General features: G+C 40.9%; 1 protein-coding gene across 1 annotated transcript in view; it reads left to right on the top strand.

Annotated features, from left to right (window-relative positions):
• The first annotated feature begins 9,078 nt into the window (after positions 1–9,078).
• Positions 9,079–22,310, top strand: part of LOC108093097 — a 60,547-nt gene continuing 47,315 nt past the window's right edge. Inside the window, exon 1 of the mRNA XM_017193033.2 lies at positions 9,079–9,707. The gene's annotated coding sequence lies outside the window, so the exon portion shown is untranslated. The remainder of the gene's footprint in view (positions 9,708–22,310) is intronic.

The raw sequence follows: 22,310 nt of genomic DNA, 5'->3' as shown, positions 1-22,310 counted from the left end.
GAAGTGCTTAAAATAAACCCAGGAAGGGGTCGCAGGCGCAGAAGGGCATTACTATGCAACTTACAAGCGAGGGGCAACTAATGGAGCTGCAAGCTGGACGCGGTCTCTGGGACAGAAAACTGGCAACCGAGAACTGGGTATTGGGTACTGAACACTGGATACTGAATACTTGGGTACTGGGTACTGGGAACGGGACTGGAACTGCGACTGAGCGACTGTCAAACCGGTAGACAAGAAGAACAACAAGAGGAACAACCTTCAGTCGGCACTGCATCCGCGAACTAATGGACTGTGCAAAAATGAGTGACGCAGCATCGGACGAGCATTGCACTGGCCAAAAAAAAATATAAAAATAGTTTAATAAATACCTAAGAAAATTATGGAATTCCTAATTAAGTAACAAAATCTAAAAACTTTCCAAAGATAATATTTATTTCTTTAAATTGGAAAGCAACCTTTGTATGCATTTTTCTTTATCGTTAAAATCGTCTTTCCTCTCGTTTATTTACTAAATATCATACAATCCGTAAATAATAAAATAATTATTTTATTTTGTTGTATATTGTGTATCTCCTTATTATTTTTCAGTGAAACCCAAGACAAGTAGACAGAAATCCTGCGGTGAACAGCTGCCCGAATGGATGGCGCGTCTTTATATGCAATGGCCATATTTAGATAAGGTAACGACAAAATTTTTACAATATAAATGCTAAGTCCGCGCCGCGTTCCTTTCATAAGAATGATGTAAAACGCATTGGGAATGAAGTGCAGTCAAGTGGAGTGAAATGAAGTGAGGAGCGGGCACGATGAGAGTTAAATTCGTGTTGAAATAAATTAATTGCGCTAACTTGCAACTCATGCGGCACCCGGCTTCAGGTTGCTCGAACTCCTCATCCTTCCCCTTATAAACTTCTCCCTCGCCTCGAAGATTCCTGGGCAACTGGGTACTAGGCCAAGGCATTCCCAACTTGAATTTGTCGTCGGAACTGGGGGAGATTGGCGGTGGATCTTGGTGGCTCTCGGTGGCTCTCGGTGGCTTTTGGTGGAAGCTCGCCTGCAGCATCATGAGTGCCATCGATCAAAGTCTGCGTGCAGTTTGAGTTTGAGAGGGTCTTGGAGGAGCCCCGTAAAAAACCCGAAGATGGCTCCGTATATGAGGTTGGTGTTTCTTCTTCGCTTTTTTTTTTTGCCGTTGTATTTTGTGTCTCGCCTCGAGTCAAATGTCCACAAATTAATTTTCTTTATTAAATTTCAGCATGAAAAATGACGCGAGAAACGCTTCCGCATGCGCACCGAAAAAATCTGCGACTCAGACTCAGACTCAGGTGTCGCGGCTACTGACCGACTGGGCCAGCTGACCAGCGAAAGATGGCCATTTTAATTTGGCTAAGACAATGTGCCGTTCTGGGAGATTCCACGCGATGGTGCCTGCCTGTTTAATTGATGGGAAAAGCTTAGATATAAGTGCCACACAGCTGAATTCCTCATTTCGTGTTGATTAATTCCTCGGCCGTCAGAAGCATCTGGCCATCTAGCTTCCTTAACGGGTTACGAAACGCCTCGTGGACTATTGATGAGCTGCATTGGATGCCGGATGGTTAATAAATAGGGGGGCTGAACCCCATTGATCTCGCACTAAGGCTGACAAACAAGTCTTCGAATAGATCTCGAGATCGTTTAACCGATCCAGCAGATCAACTAAAATGGCTACCAATTCGGGTCAGTTTAGTTAATTAACAGAACCAATTACCAAGCTCCGCTTAAGAACAGCACAGAGCACAAAGCGAACAAAGTCAAATAAAGAGAAGACAACGAATTGAAACCAAATTAAGCCTGAGTGAATACTTATAATGAAGAGATTAGAGAAAAAGGTCCAAGTCATTTCCACACACATACTATGCCATGCTGTTCAACTTCAATTAGGCCGAGTTGAATGCAAAAGGGGCCAGGGACTCCGGACTCCGAAAAGGAATTGGAAATAATAAGGCGTAACTAAATGGGCGCTTTAGTCTATAATCATGACACAATTTCCGCCGGAGTCTCGGGCTCACTCCAACTGCTATTGGTATATTTCCCGCCCGCGTTTGTCAGGAAGTTCTCAGACACATGACTCTTTGCTTTATGACTGCTCCGATGAGTCGGCACAAAAGCGGACTACTTACATGTGGAGCATCGAATTCCGCGTCACAGTTGAGAGTTCAACATGAAGGGAAGCGACTCGACGACTCGACAACTCCGCTCCGGACTCCGTAAGTAGCAGCCTAAATGAAGGCGATGATGATTTGTAATAAATTGAATATTAACCAGCATTTGTTCGGGCACTGGCAAATTGCCAGCCATATGAGCTGCACAGTCGTAATGGTAACACAGGGAAAAAATTATAGAACGTCTTTCAATTGAAATAAAATGAAGATTGAATTTTTGAACTCAAGCTCAAGAGGTTTACTCAATATGAAAAGTACAGATATAAGTATATAAGTGATAAACAATAATTAGAAGAATTAACTTTTTTAATTTATATTCTGAAAGTGCTAAAAATCTTATACCCTATGGATAACCTGTTTCATCCGAACATTGTGAAAATATTTAGTCAATAAAATAAATATTGTTGTAATAAAATTGTTTAGTAAAGTCTCGGAAGTAAAAAACTTCTGTAAGCTACAATATTTTTCCTTGTGCCATAAATTGAAAAAATATTATGGTAATTTCTATTGGTCGTGGAGAAGGAAGCTCGAGGAATGCCAGCCGCGAGTGTCACTCATTTGCACTCGTTTTCTGGACCGGAGCAGCCAGATATGACAGGTGCACCAGGTTGGCCCCTCGCCGATCCCGAAGTCACCTCTTTGTGGTGTGGCACACCTAGGCCTATAATTAAGATACCAAAGTGGTGTAATGCGCACATTGTTTCGGTGGTGCCGGGACAGAAAAAAAATACAGAAAGGGTATAGTATATAGGAAGTTCCCCGCTCTCCTGTATAATTTGTGAACAATTACGCTTTGTAATAGCATTTAATGACTTCATTTTCCGAAATAGCGGCGTCTGGCATTCCATTGCGATCTTATCGCACATCGTATCGCGTCTGCTTTGGCTATATGGAAAGCTTTCAAGTTATGTGGGAAAAGAGAAATTTTCCTGCAGCACAACTCAATTGAGAAGGGTAAGTTATTACACACCGCTTAATTCTACTGCGCCTGGGTGTTAAGTGCAAAATAACTTTGTTCAAATCGAGCCGGGCTCCAAAACAAATTTGTAGTGCAAATTGCAAAAAGCTTTTAGTATTATCAGTGCGGTAATCTGATCCGATTATCATAGGCAGTGCACATTATGGAGACCCCGCCTAGACAAACTTGTCGGATCAACTTTAGCCGGACCGGGCCCTAATCCCGGCCAGTGTCATTAAGACTATTTAGAGCCAATCCAAACTGGAATTGAAAAGGAAAAGGAAAGGAAACTGGTACTCGGCGACTGGGCGACTCAGATACTCGGACTGGGACAAGGATCCTCCGGCCCATAATCGTAAACATCACTTTGCATAATAAGAATGCTCCATCAATTTATGCACTATCTAAAGTGATATTAATTAAAAGATCATTTATATCGGTGTGCATAAAATAGCAAAATGTTCATCCTGCTGACGGACTGGGCCTCATCACTGCCAAATGGAATCAGGCTCTTCGCGTAGCAGACTGCATCGCATCGAAAAGAAGTTGTCGCTCGGCGCGTTGATATTTATTGGTACTGACAATGGAGCCTCTTCCTCTTCCTCGGCGGATGGTACGGGGATGACAAGTTATGCAAATCGCGGAGACACCAAGATCAAAATAAACTTTACGCATGCGAATGATGCTCGGTTCGGGCTCAGGTGAGTGGGCAGAACGCACGACAACAACAACAACAACTAGAGGATACAACAACCACAACAACAACTACCTGGACAAGGTCATCTTCGGGCTGGACACTTGCCATTCCTCAAACTAAGTGACTCAGGCAGATGACCAAGAGCGGCGACTCCGTCCGAAACGAGTGCAAAAGTGAAAGATTGATGGCGAAATTACTTTAAATGTTTGCGAAATGCCAGGAAGGTGGAGCAGCGATCAGGAGCGGATTAAAACTGCGAGGGAACTCAAATCATTGGAAGCTTTGATATTATAAAAAAATTATTTAATTTAAAAATGGAAGGAAAATTCAGAATTTATTATAATATTAACTCCTTTAAGTAAGATGCTTTTTGTACAATTATTTGAATATTAAGGTACCTAAAGACTTAGTAAATTCCGACCATAAGATCCACATCCCCTTATTATAATACAATATAGGCTAAACCCTCCCTGTAACTATCTTTACTATTCCATGACAGTGCAAACCCTAAAACGTAAACAAGGCAGGCCAAGTCTTAGGCAAACGTCCTGCTCTGTTGATCAATCTGCGCGACGCCTACCCAAAAACGAAGAATCCTCTTCGTCCGGCTAAGTCTCGGCCGGCTTTAGCTCCAACTTTAGCCCGAGCTGCATCCAGAAGTCCAACTCCAGATCCGCTCCCATCTCCTCCGCTCCGTTGTTGGTGTCTCGATTGGCGACAGGCGACAAACCTGTCTGGATGCGAAGAGTTCTTTGGGAGTCGATGCTTGGCCACTTGCCTACATTGTAGGCCGACTTTGGCTGCGGCTTTGACTTTGGCTTTGGCCATCAACTTGTCGCTCTTCATGGCTGAGCGATGGCGATGGACTGCACAGGGAAAATAATCTATTTCAGCTTGGCTTTCAAAGATTAAAATCTTTTAATATCGGTTCGAATTAACAAAATATTATTTCATAAAATTTCCGTTAACTGCCTTTCAAAAAGGTTAACTTTGATATCAAAGGAACTATTTTATTTAAAGCGATCCAATAAAAAAGTATTGAAAGAGGAATAATTTAAATGAATACCATTTTTTACAAGCCTTTTCTTCAGAGAGTTGCATGAGGTTTATCATTATGAATATCTGTTGAAAAAGTACACTTCTTTGTGACTTCCAAAAGCAGCTTTGTTTTTTATACAAGAATTTTTTTGAATATATATTTTGATCGATAAAAACCCATTAAAAACTGTCAAGGCATTTTTTCCTGTGTGCAATGGGATGCTATGGGATCGGATAGGAAAGGATGGGATAGGATGGGCTCTGCCTGGCTGGCTGCCTTCAATCAGTCGAACGCAATTCGAGTTGACAACATGTCGCAAATGCGTGAGTCTTCCTGGGGAGTGCGGGGGGAGGGATGTTACAACATGGTACACTCTTATGATTATATAGATTATATTGCCCGCCATCCCAGGCAGCCGCTCCTCTGCCAACCGCCATCCGCCTGAATCATTCATCCATCCTTTGGTCCAGTCAGCCGCATGTAATCCACATTACCTTCCCCCGATTCCTCCGTGAGTTGTTGGCGTGATTGAAAGATTGAGTGCCAGGCACAATTAAAGTGCTGCATGATGATGTATGTATGGCAATTGTCACAAGTCCTAATTTGGCTTCGATTGCTTAAGCCAAATGCAATGGAACAGGTGGGAGCAGGTGGCAAAAAAAAGGGACAAAGGATCATTCAAATGAATCAGAAGGGGATAATCCATTGAACAAAATCTGGAGAGCTTAAAGGTTTCCTCTTCGTCAGATATCGCCTAACATGCTTTAAGTGAAAAGCTAAAGGAATCAATTTCGAACTACAGAGAGAGGCATTTGTAACTAACAAAATGCTTAGCAAGTTTTCCTATTTAAAAACTTTTATAAAACCTTTGAAAGATACTTCTAAGTTCCCCTCAGAATCAAGTTCTGATTTCCGGATTTTCCATCGCCAATAAACTGTTTACTAAATTCGATCTGCCATTTTCCGCGTGTAACAGGAAAACTTTTGCCAACTCATCCAGCGTGTTTATGGCTAGAAGAAACCTTCATTATTTATACGCTTATCTCCGTGATAAACTCGCTTCAACGGCATTTGCCTGTGGTGGCCGGGCACTTCCCCTCGAATCCATTTTTTTTTTCTCTCCAGCGACTTAAACAAATCATTAAATACATCGCTTTGGCATCAGGTGGAGAAAGGGGTGACTCAATCAAACGCCCATTCTACGGACCATTTGTGCACCTGTCGCCGCAGCCAAAGGCGCCTGGAAATTGCGGAAATGCGCTTCTGCCGCGGCCAGAAGCATCGGTTATTGGTAGCAGCATAAAGGCAGATTATTGACACAACAATAAAACTGCACAACAATCAAAATAATACAAGATTTACAACGAACCAACGGCCAGTGAAATGAGATGGAGCTGGAGTTGCAGTTGGAGATGGAGATTCCGCTGGGAATATGGGTGTGTGTTGGGCTGGCACAAAAAGTGCAATGAAAATGCACAATAAAATAAATAAGCGCATAAAAGGTGAGCGGCGAAAATTTGCAGTAATTTGAGATTACGTTGGCATTATGAGCCGTTGGCTTGGTGGCGGCTTGGTGGAAAGCGGGAAGAATCGCCACGAGACCTGCCAGCGAAACGTTGCCAACTTTTACTGCGGCGACAGCAGAAACTCAAAAGAAACCCAGGTCCACAAAGCCGCAGCTGTTAATGAATGGCAATGGCTTTGTTGGTAATGAAGTGTTGGCCATAATGCCGCCATGACGATGACGACCACGACAAGACAAAGTCTTCCAGCAAGCAATGACGACTTTGGCACTGGCAGCGATACGCCAAGATAAGGAGGGTCCTTGCGCAGTCAGTGGTTTAGTTGGGTTTTAGTTTCGGCTTGTCTTAGTCTTGATTTTCAGGGTGGCAATTAACCTTGGCAAAGTTACGAAATAGTAAACAAAGTGGCAAGAAAAAAGATGTTTTCCATCAGGTCCAGGAAGAAAGTTAATAGAAGAATCATACAATAACTTAAAAAATAAATAAATAAAGTAAAAATATATTTTTTCTAAAAACTTCTTCTGCCATTCAATAAAAAATTTAGTATTTACAAACGTATGGAGAATTTCTCATAAAAAACCGGAATCACTGCCATAAATGGAATTTCCGTTCACTGAGGTAATGCAAAATACATAATGCATCCCATGCAACACATTCGGCCATTCCAGTAGTAAGCATAAATTATAAACATTTAGCCTAATGGAAAACTTTGATATGGGCATAAAAATATGACATAAAATACTTTACAACCCAACATGGTCATAAAGCGCAACTGCGCAGACAGTAGAAGGCCAGCAAAATAAATATGAATAAAGAAAGGCATGCAAAACGGCGAAGAAAGGCTTGCACTAATCGGACTTTTCTTTTTTTTCGGGTAGTAAAATTCACAGAAAATTCAATGTTCAAACTTAGGAGGGGGAAAGCCGAGGGAGCCACTGCTGTCCGTTTGCTGTTAAATATTTGTCTTTGATTTAAGCCGGAGTTTGGGACTTTAAGCGACACTTCTCCACTTCTCCATCTGCAGCCCCCATCTCCATCTCCATCTCGAACTCAGTTTCCATTTCCATCACCCTTTCTGACCATTTGCATTGTCTTGGCCTGTTGTTTTTACCAATAGCACGGAGATGTTGGAGGCTTGGCCATGCCAAACTGACATGCAAGACACAAATCATGATTTGCTGGCAATGTGGCTGGTGGCATCCAACTCGTTTACAGCTGCGCCTGCCGAGACGTCAACAATGAAATTGTCAAGTGTTGACAAATAAATTTGAGGATTTCGAGGAGATTTACTTATGCTAATGAAAGACACTTGTCACAGATACTCGTCGTATGAGTACGAGTACGAGTACGAGTACAAGGCGGCATCGCCTTGAAGTGCGAGGCCACGTTGGCTCGCATAAATATGTTTGCTCTTCGGGGTTTTCTTTTTTCTCACCCATGAGGTTGGAGTTTGGTTCTGGGAGCTGGCCAGTTTGGCTTAGAGCCGGAAAAAGTACCGTAACAAATTTGCAAAGCGAAAGAATTTGAGTAGAAACACTAAATTAGCCAAAGGAGAGAGAGGATGGGGATTTTCCTGGAATGGTAGGACTCCAGTTCGTCACATAAATATTTATGGATGTTAATGCTGTGAAGTGAATTGCCCACTGAACATTGCAGTTTTTTCCGAGGAGACTATGCGGAAGAAAAGTTTTCCTAAAAATACACCAGACAAAACCGTATTCCATTCAAAATTAAATAAAACATATAGTCCAACCACTGATTTAAAATAAAGTTGCCGTGGTTAACATTATTTTGTAAAGCATTTTACTAGATAAATTTTAATTGAATAATTTTTAACGTGTTAGCTTGTTTGAGAATTTTTTTCTTGTGAAGTTACTGCACACGGTAAGCCACTTAAGCATTTCAGGTTGATCGGAGGTCATATCCGTAGCTCAACCTAATTAGAGTCCACCTGCCCGACGGGATCCATCCATCGCGTCTATCCCTTTCGGATCCCAGCACTTCACACGCTCATCAAATTGACGCCTCGGCCATAAATCCAGCGCCAAAACATTGTAAAGAAATGAAAAATCTCAATTGCCATCTACCTGTGAACTCTGGCCGATAAAAAACAATAAATTTCTAAAATACAACCACTAAATTGCATATCTCGCACACATACTGGCCACATATCAAGTGCCTATTTTGGGGTACACCTAAAAAAAAGTCATAAAAACTAAAAGTTCAAATAATTCTTTTTAAGTATGGCATAAGAAATGGAAGAATGTTTTTTTTTTTAATACTTATGCACATCAATAAATTAATACAATTGTGAAACTATGCCTGCAAATTATATTTCCTAAACCAGACCAAGCAAATTATCTATTTATTATGCACACATATTTCTTTGAGTGCATTGCAGCATAATTGAGTAATTAACTCCGAAAGTCACTCGAAACGAAACCAGTTCTCCACTCCAATCGTTCCGCTGCCACTCAAACATGCGCAAGCCGGTTTGGGGAACGAGTGGGGCGGAACGGGACGGAAACTTGTGTCCATTGCCAAACGTTCCTCCATGGCGATGTTGTTGTCGACGCTGACGTCGGCAGCGCTGCCGCCGCTTATGCTGGCAAAAGATTCAGATACGTTCGGTTCGAGATACTTTTGGGTTCAGTTCAAGTTGAGCGCTTTCTGACGTTCGTACAACGCATTTCCGCGGCCGTCTGCAACTCGCATCTGCGGCGAGAATTTCGCGAAAATCCAACAGCGAATTTTCCCATCACTCGGTGTACAAATATTTAAAACCCATTGGGAAAATCGTGTTTTATTGAAAAACCCATTTGTTGTTTCGCGCGAAAGTGTGCTATCAAGTGCCTGCATTTACCGAATTAAATATATACACATCTATCTAACACACATGCAACATAGGATGCAATGTATTTGTTTTTAAAACCCCTGCAAGTGCCAAAGAGAAAAGTTTTATGCAAATAAAGTATATCGCAATAGCAGTAAATTAAATATTAAAATCCATCTGTCTGTATAAAATCCATCGGATGAAAAATTCACAACAAGTGCAACACAGCAAATTGAAAAATCTCTGCACCGTTGGAGAGGTTGTGGCAAAAGTTTGGCATTTGTTTTTGGCCAGCATTTTTCCCCGCCATTTTCCCCCCTTTTCGCGGTGACGCCTGCGCAGCTGTTAGAAAAATCTAATTGGATACTTTTCTGCCAAACGGACACCGGAAACGGAAGTGGGCTGCCATTCGCAATAGACTAACTACTACTAACTAGCGCGGCCTCTGTGAAGGTAAGTTCAACAGGATAATTAGCCGCTGCAGCAGGAAGAATCTTTTGTTAGATGAAAATAAATAGAAGCAAGTCATTATGAAAGAATTTCACACGATAATGACACTGACACCGATAAAGAAACTCAAGCTGGCGTTTGTCATAAGCCTCAAAACATGCCAAAATAATGTCAGTCAGTCAGCCAGCTTTTGTTTGCCTCTGCTTTGCATCTCGTATCTTGTATCTCGTAGCTCGCTTTTTATAGCCTGCGTTTTATAGTCTGATTAAATTTGACAGTTGACAGCATTTTGGCCTTATCTGAATGGCTCAAATCGCTCCACTTCCTCTCGCGTGTGTGTGTTTGTTAAATGTTAATTGTTGACAATTTCGTATAAATTGACAATTCAACTGGCGTTTTACATGGCTCGTAACAAACATATCGGCATTGGGCCGGCGATGAGTGTCTGATGTTTGGCCTAATGTATTATTAACTAGGCCAACAACTGAATGACTACGCACACATTAGGCCCACTTTACAAGGGCGTGATTTAATGGCCCAGTTGTTTATTTTCTTGGCGTTTTTTAGTGCAGATTTGGTTGTAATATCAGGCTTAATGAGCGGAAAACCTAGCAGGTGATTTACATTGACATTAGTTACTCTATTTGCGGTTATAATAAAGCAAACTTGTATATTTACTTGGCATTGAACCCAAGACAATTGAACTGACTTTAAGAGGTATTTTTGTGAATATCTCATCCATTTCAATATCAACAAGTGCTGACTTTTTAGAGGTACAATACGTTCTTAAATCCTATCTAAACTCTTCCCATAATTGTTTATCTAGCAACCACAGATTATACTGAGAGCCCTTAGTTTAAACGTGCTAGAATGTCCAAGAAGAGCTCCAAAGTGACAAAACTTTTTCTTTGGCAAACTTGGCTTTTTGCACATAAACACTTGCCCACAAAAAGTAAGCCAAAACAAATTTTCTTTTTTGCCACATTTGTGTGCCCGAGTCATGCAATGTTTCTTGCTGCAACAAGCATAAACATAAAAACAAAACTACCAAAAAAAAAAAAAAAAAAGATTGGGCAAAAGAAAAAGCGGCACAAGGTCAGAAAGAGGCACACCTCGATAAGCAGCTGCCCTTAGCCACCAGTTCTCAACTTTTAACTCGGTGCCCTAAGCTCACGAACGTGGCGACTTCCGTCCGACAAATTTTTAGATTTCGAAAACAAATTTGCAACACGTACTCTCTCGGCCAATCAAAGGTTTTTTTTTTTTGTTTTGTTGCCCCGACTCCGAGTCTAAATTTATATAAGCGAGAAAATGTCTTTGTCGGCCTGAGGTTTAATTTATGAAGCCTACAGCTATTATAATTCGCACTGTTCAAGGCATTTTGCATAAACAAATGTGTCTTTCATGTTTCGTTCTTTCTTTCTTTCTTTCTCTAATGTTTATTCAAATTCGTTGGCCGATTGTCTTAGCCGCTTGTCTGTGTCTGGTTTTGTGTCTGGAAGTCTAGACTCCAGCAGGAAGGAAGCCCAAGATGGAGACTGCACTTGAACTTGAGACCCTCACAAGTATTTGTTCCCCGGGATTCTGTGTGGGTTCGGTGGTTGGTGGCAACCCTTTTTTTTTTGCATACCATATTTCTTCCCTCGCATGTGTGTAGCTACTAAAAAACGAAAAAAAAAAAAGAAATGGGAAAACAAAAACATGCCACAGCCCATGAATGAAATAAGCCCGGTCGAGGGTGATATATCAGTAGACCGAATGCGACTCCCCCTAGAGCTAACCAGACCAGACAGCCATCATCCCGCTCCCAGACACCTTTGTTTGCCCAGATCTTGATGTCTGGGGCAAGAGTGAGCCGCTTAGTGGCTGGCTTCCCAGCAGTCCAAGTCCCCGGCTCTTGTCAACTATTGTCAAGGCTTTAATTAGAGATTTCTATTGCCATCCTGCCATCGCTATCTCTGCCGCCCATTATGCTGATGGATTCAGCTGAGCTTGCTCATTTATATTATAATTAATATATGTGTGGCAGACAGCTGCTGTAAGGGAATTGAACTTTGCCACTTAATTGAAACTTTTTCCTTGCCTCCTCTTATGGCCCGCATGGCGTATGCGTGATATAATTGCAGCTGCCAAAAAGTTATGCCAAGCAGTTAGTCTCTGAAACTTACTCAAGGCACACTTGAGTTAAATATTAATTACACGTGCTCATTGGCAAATTACATTAACCCAACCAGCTATCATGATGAGTTTTTGGGTAGAGGATCCGAAACCAATTAGGATTTATTACTCGCCTGCGCAAAGCATAGTTTTCTGGGTTCGTATCGGGAATGTTAGGGAGCTGTTTTACTAATACAATATCGATAATATCTACAAACTACAATAAAAAGCTTCCCATTTGTTAAAAAACGAATCTAAGGAATATTTATGGTATGTGGTAGCCCTAACTAACTAATTATGTAAAAGAATGAAAATTATATTCCTTGATATTATCTTTACTTTGCAAATATATTCCACAAGCAGAGATCATAAAATATTTAAGTGGGTGGGAAATGATTCATGTTATTTAAAATCGTTTGAAGTAATAAACTACTTGATCTCCATAAACAACAATCAAATAATTAAAGATGGTACACATTTAGTGTCATTTTATCTATGATTTATTTTAAGAATTATAAAAGGAGTGAAAGAATAGTTTTTTATAGATTTAAGGTTTTTCTAATGAGCACCATAAACATAGAGAATTTATGGGATCTGTCTAATCAATGCCATTTCAATCGACGCAATAAAAATTTCGTATAATCAAAGGAATGCAAATTTTGCTAATCCCATCTTATCTGATATATTTCAATATATACAAAGTATACTTTGTTTAGATAAGGTTAAAGGAGGAGCCAAAGAGTTGGCAGCCGAAAAGGGGCGACTGTCTTTTCTATATCTCCCAAGACACACAATAAAGAATACGCCGACGCCAAACGACGACTTTGATATGGGGTGATGATGAGCTCTAATTTCGAAATTATACAAGATTGGCTGTGAGAAGAAGAACTGGAGCTGAGGATGGAGATCTGAAGAGGCTGTCAGCTTGGAGGCCCGAGTTTCGGTTTCAGTTCAGCTCCTCGTCGCTTTTCTTGTTGTTTCTGTTGTTGGCCACATAACAAGTTAATTTTGATGTAAATTTCTGTTTTGGTACCCGAACGAACGAATGGCAAAAACCGAGACAACCAAAACGAAAAAGAAAAAATCGAACCGGTTAACATAATCACTTAATTTTGTGATTGTGTATCTGTATCTCAGATTCGGCATCTGTGTCTGTGTCCCAGCCATCGTTTTCAGCTCGTAATCGTCTTTTGGAACTCTATACCCATCGTTTGGTTTGGTGGGCTTTGTATAGAAGTGTCAATATTATTAAGTGATGATGTCCCCATCTGAGGCTCAAGCTTTGATAAACGAGCCGATGCTGTAAATAAAACAGAGCAACAAAAAGCCGGGGTAAAAAAAAAAAAAACGTACAAAAGATAAATAAACAGAGGCCCGCTAAGCTCTAACTCATCCGAGTTGATAAATTGTATCTATATTTATGTATGTTGCTACCAGCAAATAATTTACAATGTTTGAACGGGCAAACTAAAACCGGCAAGGGCAAAAAATGTGTAGAATACAAAAAAAGAAAATTGAAACAGCAAAGCCGGCAAAAGCAAAAACACACGAGCAAACACAAAAAGAAGTAGCTAAAAACAAGCGCAACATAGAGCCACAAAAAAAGTCACTACTAACAAAAGAAAAAATTCGAAACAAATGCTGAATTATTAGCACACAAATCGCCGGCAGCAATGGAAGAAGAAGAAGCAGGGTCAGTGGGTGGGGTTTTTGTTTATATTTTTATTTTTGCTGCTTATTCATGGCAGCAGTAGTCACAACAAAAACAAGAACAAATTGCCAAGAAAAAAACTTGCAGAATAGCAACACGTGAAAACCGCAACAAAAACCTGGCACTGCAAAAAGTAAAAAAAAAAAAAAAAAAACAAAAAGGGGGGTTAAAAACAAAACAGAACAGAACAAACTAAAGAAAAACCAGCCACAAAAACGCCACTCGAATATGACGAAAATAAAAACTAAAACACATAAACTCGCTTGCATTTGGCTCCACTTGAATGAGACAGATTGTTGGGGGGTGTATGCGAAAGTTCTGCCAGATTACCAGCAGATTGAGACTTATATGCGATCCTTGAGATTGCCGCCGCCGAGCGTGAACTTGTGGAGCGACCCTCGCAGATGCAATTACCCTGCATCGTCTGCATCCTCCGTGTGTTTTGTACATTTCGCCCGTGTGCTGCTCGTGTGTGGGTAACCATGCATTTATGACGATTTTAAGCTCGCAGGCATCATCAGCAATGCGATGCAGAGATGCGCCAAGCCAACCCAAGCAAGCCAAACAGGCGAGCGCTAAAACCAAACTAACTATAAATAATACCAAAAGCCAACAATAGCAAAAAAAAAAAATCAACAGGAACCGAGGTGAACCCGGCTGCAAAAAGGGGCTGGGAAAGGGGAGTTTCCTCCCCATTTACCACACAGCAAATGCACACAAAAGTAAATTATTTTCCAGATGATAAAAGATTAACATTCTAATGCCAAAGTCAAAGCCAACACAAAAGTGTATGAAATACAGAAGTATTTCCCAGTAAATACAAAACAATTATTTTAGGCTCTTTAATTTTTTCACCAAAACAATTGTGTTTCAAAATAGCAGTTTAATGGTTTTTTATGCTAATATAGTCTATTAAACATATAAATTTGGAAAGAAAATAGGTATGTGAAGCATTAACCAAATTCATTAAAATTTTTTTTTTTATTGTGGATAGATCTGAAATTAATTTTTATAGCTAATTTCGAATAATATTTCTTTCTCTGTAGGCAGCTGAGAAAACGAATGCTGGGCGAGAGAAAACAAAGCAAAATAATAATACAAATAACTATAGATGCATAGATAGGAGGATAGTTAGATGGACGAGCGGAGGATGTGCCATAGCCAATCGAGCTCCTGCCTCCCTCGTATATATCCCCGGAACATATATATCTCCCCATCTCCCTGCTCCAGTCTCTCCACACTCATCATCGTCGTCGTCCCCAACGTTGTTGTCTTCTTGGTTGTCGTTGTTGTCGCTGGGCGATCGCGTAGCCGTTGCCATAATTGTTTAGTTAGCCCAAGCGGCCAAAAGCGTCCCGCCCCAGTCGAGACTTTGGCCCACCTGAGAGCTATGCTATCGGCGGATAAGTCACTGTGGGCCAGAAAAGAAATTAAATACAACAAAAAGATAGGCTAAAATATAGAAAACATATCAATCATATAATGAGGTGTTATTTACCAATTTTAGAAACTGTTTTTATTTAGATCAGATGTACAGAAAATGCTTTTTTTAATTAGATTAATATTATTTTACTCACTTTCATAACAAACGTTAAGTTTTTACTAAGCACTCTTAAACGAACCCCTTTCCTTACTTAATATTTTCTAAAAAAATATTGAAAAAATGTTAATTAAGATTAAGGCAATCATTTCTGTTGAGTATTCAGGCCACTGTGCCTTGTGGCCGCTGCTCTTTTGTGCAATCATGCGCAGGCAATAAGCTCTGGAGCCGCCGACGCTGTTCGGCTATTCGATGTTGTGGTCGATGCTCGCAGCTTACTCTACTCCCTTTATTCAGGGGCCACGGATCCGGGCAAGAAGGCTCAGTTCGTGGCTAAAACCTGATTATGAGTGGCCCCAACTGTTTTGTTGGCTTACATGTTGTGTATTCTAACACGCTGCGGACGTCCTCATCATCATCGTCGCCGTCGTCGTCTTCGTCTTTGGATCTGCTGGATCTGCTGGGCAAACAAAATGCGTCTTTAATGCAAACATGCAGCAGCAGCAGCAACAGCAGCTTCCTTTGAAGTTGGCTGGGGAGGATTGGGATGAGGGCCAGGAGGAAGCTGGCGAGGCCATTGCATGTGCGTACAAAACTTTAAACAGGAATTTTAACAACTTGCTTTGTACTTTGCTTGTACTGCTTGGCTGCTTGGCTGCTTTGCTGCTTTTCAGCGAGCCGGCGAGCGATGAACGTTCGAACAACCGCAAACAACATTCAACTTGCAGCTACAACAACTGATTTATAAAGAAAATTTCTATGCGTCGTCGGCCGATGAGCCCAAAAAGGAAGTGCATGCCGTCGGCGGACGGATTATGGAGGGGTCAGGTGCGAAGTGGGGGGGATGGTGAGGGGGGGAAAGGGGTACAGGGGGGAGTCCGATCGAATGCAGGTAACTGCATGCCAGACAACGTGCCAGCAGCAGCAGCAACAGCAGCAACTGCCAGCAAAAAGCTGAAAGCCGTGGCAGCGGCGATCGCAGCCAATTAGAAGATTTCATATTTATGCCACTATGCATTTCAATTAGTCGCGAAAAGCGAAAAAAGTGTGCGAAAAGGTCAAAGTTGAAAGGCGGATGAGGGGTTACGAAAGCCTAACAGGTGCTGAAGGAATTTCTTATTTAAGTAGGCAAACTACAAAAAAAATACTACATGATAAAAAACTTTCATGCTATGAATGTTTACATTTTTAAATAATTAAAAGAAATGAAAAATTCATTCGTTTACTGATATTACTATGCAGAAAAGCATTTCTGTACTATTTAGCTTTCTCTTTCATTTTTGCATTTAAGTTTCTTGTTGCCCACAGTTAAATTCTTTGAACAAACTTGTAAATATATACGTAGGCACACATGTCTTTGTTTTCTATCCATTGAGTTCAAATAATAAAGTAAACCACAAATAAACAAGTTTTAAGGTAAACACTAAACAAAGCCATCAATAGTTGTTAAATGTGCATATTAATATTTAATTGCGTCCATTAAAGATTGCATTTTCTTAATCGAGGTCGTTAGATTAAAGTTTTAAATCAACTTTTTTCCAATAAACAATCAGTTTCAATGTAAACATCTTTATGGCTTCACCATCAATCATCCCACAGATTCCATCGCTGTGCATTTCAATTAGCCATCACTGGGGTTAAAGTTGAAGCCGAACCGGCACATCAAAGACAGCACCATCGATACGAGAAAAAAAAGCACATAAAAAATAAACAAAAAATATTATTAAACAGGGGCAGCTGGTATCAAAGATCTCCGGCAGTTCCAACTGTAGCGGCGAAGACTTGTTGCCTTATCGCGATAATTAACAAAAGTTTAATAGTCGCCCCCGGCGATCCTCACCTGCTACCTCGTTTTTATTTTCGATGGATCCACGCCGGGTGGTCAGACCTTTTTTTTCTTGCTTCAAACTACGACGGTTGTGAAAGAGTTTATCTGCTGTAATTAAAAATTGCCACTTGCCGCACACACATTTTAATTATGGATGCGAAAATGGCAGACGCACGCAACGATGAACGATGGAAAACGAGAGTCTCGGCCCAAAAAGAAGGTCAGGGCCAAAAGAGTGTTTTTGGCGGCTATTAAAACTGCATTACGAGCAGCCATCGATAGATGTCGAAGCCCGGCACTTGTGACAGCTGTTCCACATTGGGGCTTCTGTCAGCTCCCAAGCTGTCTGGCGCATCAACATCAAAGTCACGTCTGCTACACATTTCTCATAATCGTTGAACTCGAGTGGCTGGCGCAAAATGCGTTCGGCTGCCTTTTTGGCGAGCGTTCCGGCGCAGAACAGCATTGAGATGTTGAGCTGTTCGCCTTTCGGCTCCTAGTGCCGCTCTCGAGTGATGACACATCAAGGTGGCCACGGATATTCGCCAAGAGCAGCCCGTCTGCATCTGAAGCCGAAGCTGACGCTGAAGCTGAAGTGCATCGCGCCGAGCTTTCCTTTTACTTTGAGACGAGCACGTCCTAGATGGAGTGCTCAAAGTTGGCAGTTCAACGCAGCGGAGATAGTCTTGAGGGGATTCCCATCTTGGAAACTAAAAAGAGATTATTTTTTAGGATCAAATTTCTCTACGCATGTTTTAAAAGTTGCAAAAACCAACGATATAAAAATACAAATAGGAAAACTTAAACAGTTTGTACTAAGAAACGAAAACTATTATTTTATTTAACTCCCTAACTTACCAAAAGTTTTTTTATGACCTTAGCTTTGTGGATTTTATTAGTATATAACTAACTTTACCGTCAACATAAATATAATATTGTTAAGTCTTTTTAATACTTGTAAGATTATTTTTGTATCAGTTACTATGCTTTGTAGTTCTTTAAAAAACTGAAGGTTAAAATGCAAATTAAATGTTAATCATTTTTAATCAGTTTCAAATGAACAATTCTTAATTTAATAATAGATTTCAAGTGTGTTATTAAAGACAATAGGTTGTTATTACTATAAACCTCGATTGAATTCAATGGTAATTTATTGACAGCTTGGAATTATTGCTTGTGTTGTATTTTACGACACTATTTTCATTGCTATTTTCTGGTGTCCTTGACATCGCGATTCGCACAACAGAGCTTTTACAATGTTTGCCTTACATCGACGAATATCTGGTTACAACCCTGTGGAAACAATCTCACGCCAGCCCACACGAATCTATATGTTTATATATAGCATAGCTTGGTATGTTCGTGCCTGGGTGAAGTCTCTTCGACGGGCATTTAGCAACAATAAACAATAAACGTACACCAATAAATGACATCAGTTTTATTAAAAATAAATCCGAAAACGCCAGCCAGCTTTGACAGGCGACAGCGGCTAAAAGCCAATCATCGACGAGCCGGGTTTTGGTCAGTGAAATAGAAATAGGGGTCCACCGTAAAGCCAAGACACCTGTGCGCCAATCGGCGAGCGAAACGTGTTCGCACGCTGGCGACTTGGAGCGCTGGATCGCTGGAGCGGCGTGACGCCAACAATAGGCGATACAACAACCTGACCTTTCTGCAAAGAAAAAAAGAGAATAAATAAAATGAAATAGGAAAAGCTACGGTGGAGTGGAGTGGAGACCCACGAGATGAGAGGAGAACCCATGAACACACCCACCCAAGAGACTCCACATTCGTCATGCCCAAGGGAGTGCGAGGCCTGAATGGTGGGGAAATGGGTTCTCGGATGGAGCTGCGAATGGAGCTGGGGGACTGCCGAGCTCATCAAACTCTCGCATGTTGCCCTGTCAAACTGCAGCAGTGACAACGCCATCTGCAGCTGCTGTTCGCGCTGCAATTCCTTTGAAAAATTCCACCAGTTGCAGTTTCACTGAGGGAAACAATTACGAAAGGAGGTTAACACCATACAGAATGGTAAACAGTCAGGCATTCTACATACAACATTTTTGGAAGTGCTTTATAAATACTTTGCAATCTTTAGAAACTTTAATTCTTTGCAGAAAATATCTTAATCCCCTCAATTAATTGTTTGGATTTTATTTGCTCATTGTTCTGCAAGTTTGTAGTTTGATTAAATTTCTTGTGATAATTTATTTCAATTGCTTCAACATTTGCTGCAATAAACCTCTTTATCTCCCATAAAACTCAACCATTTTCCGTTTAATAAAATGGTAAGTAGGCTCTTTGCTTTCTCTTGGAATATCTTATTTCCTTCGGTGTAGTTTTCCTGCTTTTGTTTGTTTTTGCGCGCCTCCCCATAATGTTTTTATGATGACCCACGGCGCAACATTCTCCGCACAGCCTCTGTGCCCCAAGCCCCTTATTCCCCGATCCACCGAGTGCATTCTTCCAACTCCTGCCTTAATCCGCTGCTGTCTTTATTTTTGCAACTGGCTGCAATTAGCTGCAGTTGCCTGCAACTATTCTTGCCACACACGGACACACACGAGAGATATTACAGTCTATATGGGCCCAACCATGCCAGACTGGATGGCGTTAAGACGACCAAGCGTAAAATTAATTTTTAAAAATACATATATACTTATGCTTTTTTTATGAGAAATACCAGCAAAAGTGAACGGGGAAAATGCAATGAAATTTGAGCATCGATTGTGGGTCAGATCCATTGACAGGCCAAGCACAGCTGGCCACAAGCTCTGCAACTCCCTCGAAAAAGTCCATACAAAACTGAAACTGAACGTATATAAAACTGGCTCGGGCTCGGGAGACGCCACTTGGCAGCTGCCGAGCTTCTCCAGGTAGCCAAAGCCAAACGCGAAGACACCGCAATCCATTTCAATTGCCGCGCCGCGTTTAAGATTACGCAACCGATTAGCCGGGCAGCTGGAAAATGCTGGCCAAGGAGAGCGAAAAAGAGTTAAGAGCTAATGGGGCGAGCACGCGTTCCTTGGCCAGCAAACTTGTTTATTAGATGGCCAGTTAGGTGCGATTTTTCCGGCACGTGCCCGTCCATAACTCACGTACTTTTCGCTGGCTTCTCAAATGACAAAATCCACCGTCCGATCTTGACTCGGCAAAATCGAAAAATGCATAACTTGTTCAAAATTCGTGGCTTAGCCATTCTTCTATGCGGCAATTAAAAATCAATGTTACAAAAATTTCATTGCCAACAAAAAACTTGAAGTTCTGGCACATTTTGCGGAAAAGTTAAAGTCAGCAAGAATTTTGTGCTTCTTGGGTAAAAGTTTTCATTTATTAATCAGTGGCATAAAACGACAAGTTTGTCAATAAAAGTGCAGTTGGGTGGTGCTAGTGGTGCAAGGGTTGGCTGGTGGTGGTGCAATCAACTCGGAGACACAGACATCGTGCAAACAAACTGCAAAATGCTAAAAGTGAAGCTAAAACTGCATAGCAACCGGAGAAAGTGCGCAAATGAGGAATCGACGGAGGGATACTGAATCTGTTTTAAGTCATTATTATTAAATCATTGTTACAATATTTACTCTTTAAACTCCACCAAAGAAACATATTTGTGAGTCCTTATAATCGTTTTATTTTTAGAGAAAAATGTTTTCGACAATTTAAAAATAAATTGTCAAATATTTTCAATTTTTAAAATAAGTACTGCACTTTTATACATAACATACCTACATATATTTTCTAGGGTTTTTAACGTAATAGTTCTAGAATATTTTTAACCTCTTAAGTATAAATCATTTCAATTCCCTTCCTTATCCCCTCGAAATCCATTCTTATATACCTCATTGTCAATCCTTTCTCTATAGGGTATCACAACAACTCAAACAACATCCCATTGCAGTTTGCAGTCAAAGTTGACTCTTTTACGCATTTTTAAGCGCTCCTCTCCTCCGTGCCACCCCCAACCCACCCGATCACCCCTTCGCACACACGCCCCCTTCCCTCCTTCCATGCCTGGCTATATAGTGTGGGAAAAGTAGGCGTGGCCATTGGGCATTAAACGGTATATTTCAACTTTAGCTTAAGCTTTTGCTTTTGTTGCCGTCCTGGGTTCGTTGATTTCATTTGGTTTTACTTGTGTGTTTACTCGTTTTTGTTTTATTTTTTTGTGTGTTTCGGCTTGTGTTTTATTTTGCCTTGCTGCAATTAATTGAGGAACGACGACTAAAAAGAAGAGATTTGAGGGGAGAGGCAGAGAACAAACAAACAGAGACGTCATGTGAACTGTCTGGGACAGTCTTTGTATCCCATATCCTGTGAGCTTGTCCATTAATGGGCTCCCCTAATCAACTCAACTTAGTTCGCAGACCGAAATGGAGAACGAGGGGTATATAATCAGACAGTCATGCCTGCTCATCGGGGATAAGGAACTTCATCATTGAGTTAGTTGGCGGGCCCGGCAAATTGATTCATTAGTCAAAGTGACTCTTAGTTAGCAAAGTCTGAACTGCATTCTATGCGATTCGATTTGCGTGCGCCTTAGCATTCATTTATTTATCAAATTGCCTTTGATTTGTCAATTAAGTATGCTATTTATGCTTATTAAAGCTGGCGCCACAACAAAAAAAAAAAAGAAAAATACGAACAAAAATCGAAATGCAAAACACGCCCAGTGGCCGGTAAGTTATTCCGTGACCAACCGGTTGTTGGCCAATCTCGTCGGCCTCTGGCCAATAGACGTTCTGGCCAACTGGTTGATTGGTCTCCAACTGTTATCAATAAATGAGCCGCTTGCCGTTTTGATTGTGTCACATTTTGTGTTTATTAGCCTGCCCATATTTATGGCAACAAACTCTAGTTTTATTGCCGAATTAATGTTGTTTTAGATCGCTGGCAAATCAACAGGCGGTCTTTTGGCCAAATGAAACCAGTTATCCCTTTAACGGTCGCTCTCCCACACAATTTCCAAGCCTTTGGCCATTGGTTTTTCAACTAATTCCCACAGCGATTTCGCTATTTGGGTTGGTCAACACAATACAAGACTGCACCCTACGCAATAAACGGCGGCATCGCTAGGCTCACATTTATATGGCCATTTTTGGCCGAGTTGCGTGCAAATTGATGAAGAGATTTCCTGTTTTTTCCATGGAGTAGAAGTTAATTAGAGAGCTACAAAAGAGGATTTTTATAGCGGGTGAAAGTTTCCCCAGGGGGCTGTGTATCAGATTATTTATTCTGCCTATTAGTGGTTTTAATTAAAAGAGGTACTTGGAGATTTATTTGTGCCGCTATTAAGAAATACTTGTTGAGACATTGGGAAATTGCAAATATTTGCCATTTTATGGAAAGCGAAAAGACTGATATTTAATTGTT

This window comes from Drosophila ficusphila, unplaced genomic scaffold (genome assembly GCF_018152265.1).
Source record: "Drosophila ficusphila isolate 14025-0441.05 unplaced genomic scaffold, ASM1815226v1 contig_106, whole genome shotgun sequence".
Classification (NCBI taxonomy): Eukaryota; Metazoa; Arthropoda; class Insecta; order Diptera; family Drosophilidae; genus Drosophila; species Drosophila ficusphila.
Note: the sequence above shows the minus strand (reverse complement) of the source record. Positions and strands in the feature narration are given on the sequence as shown.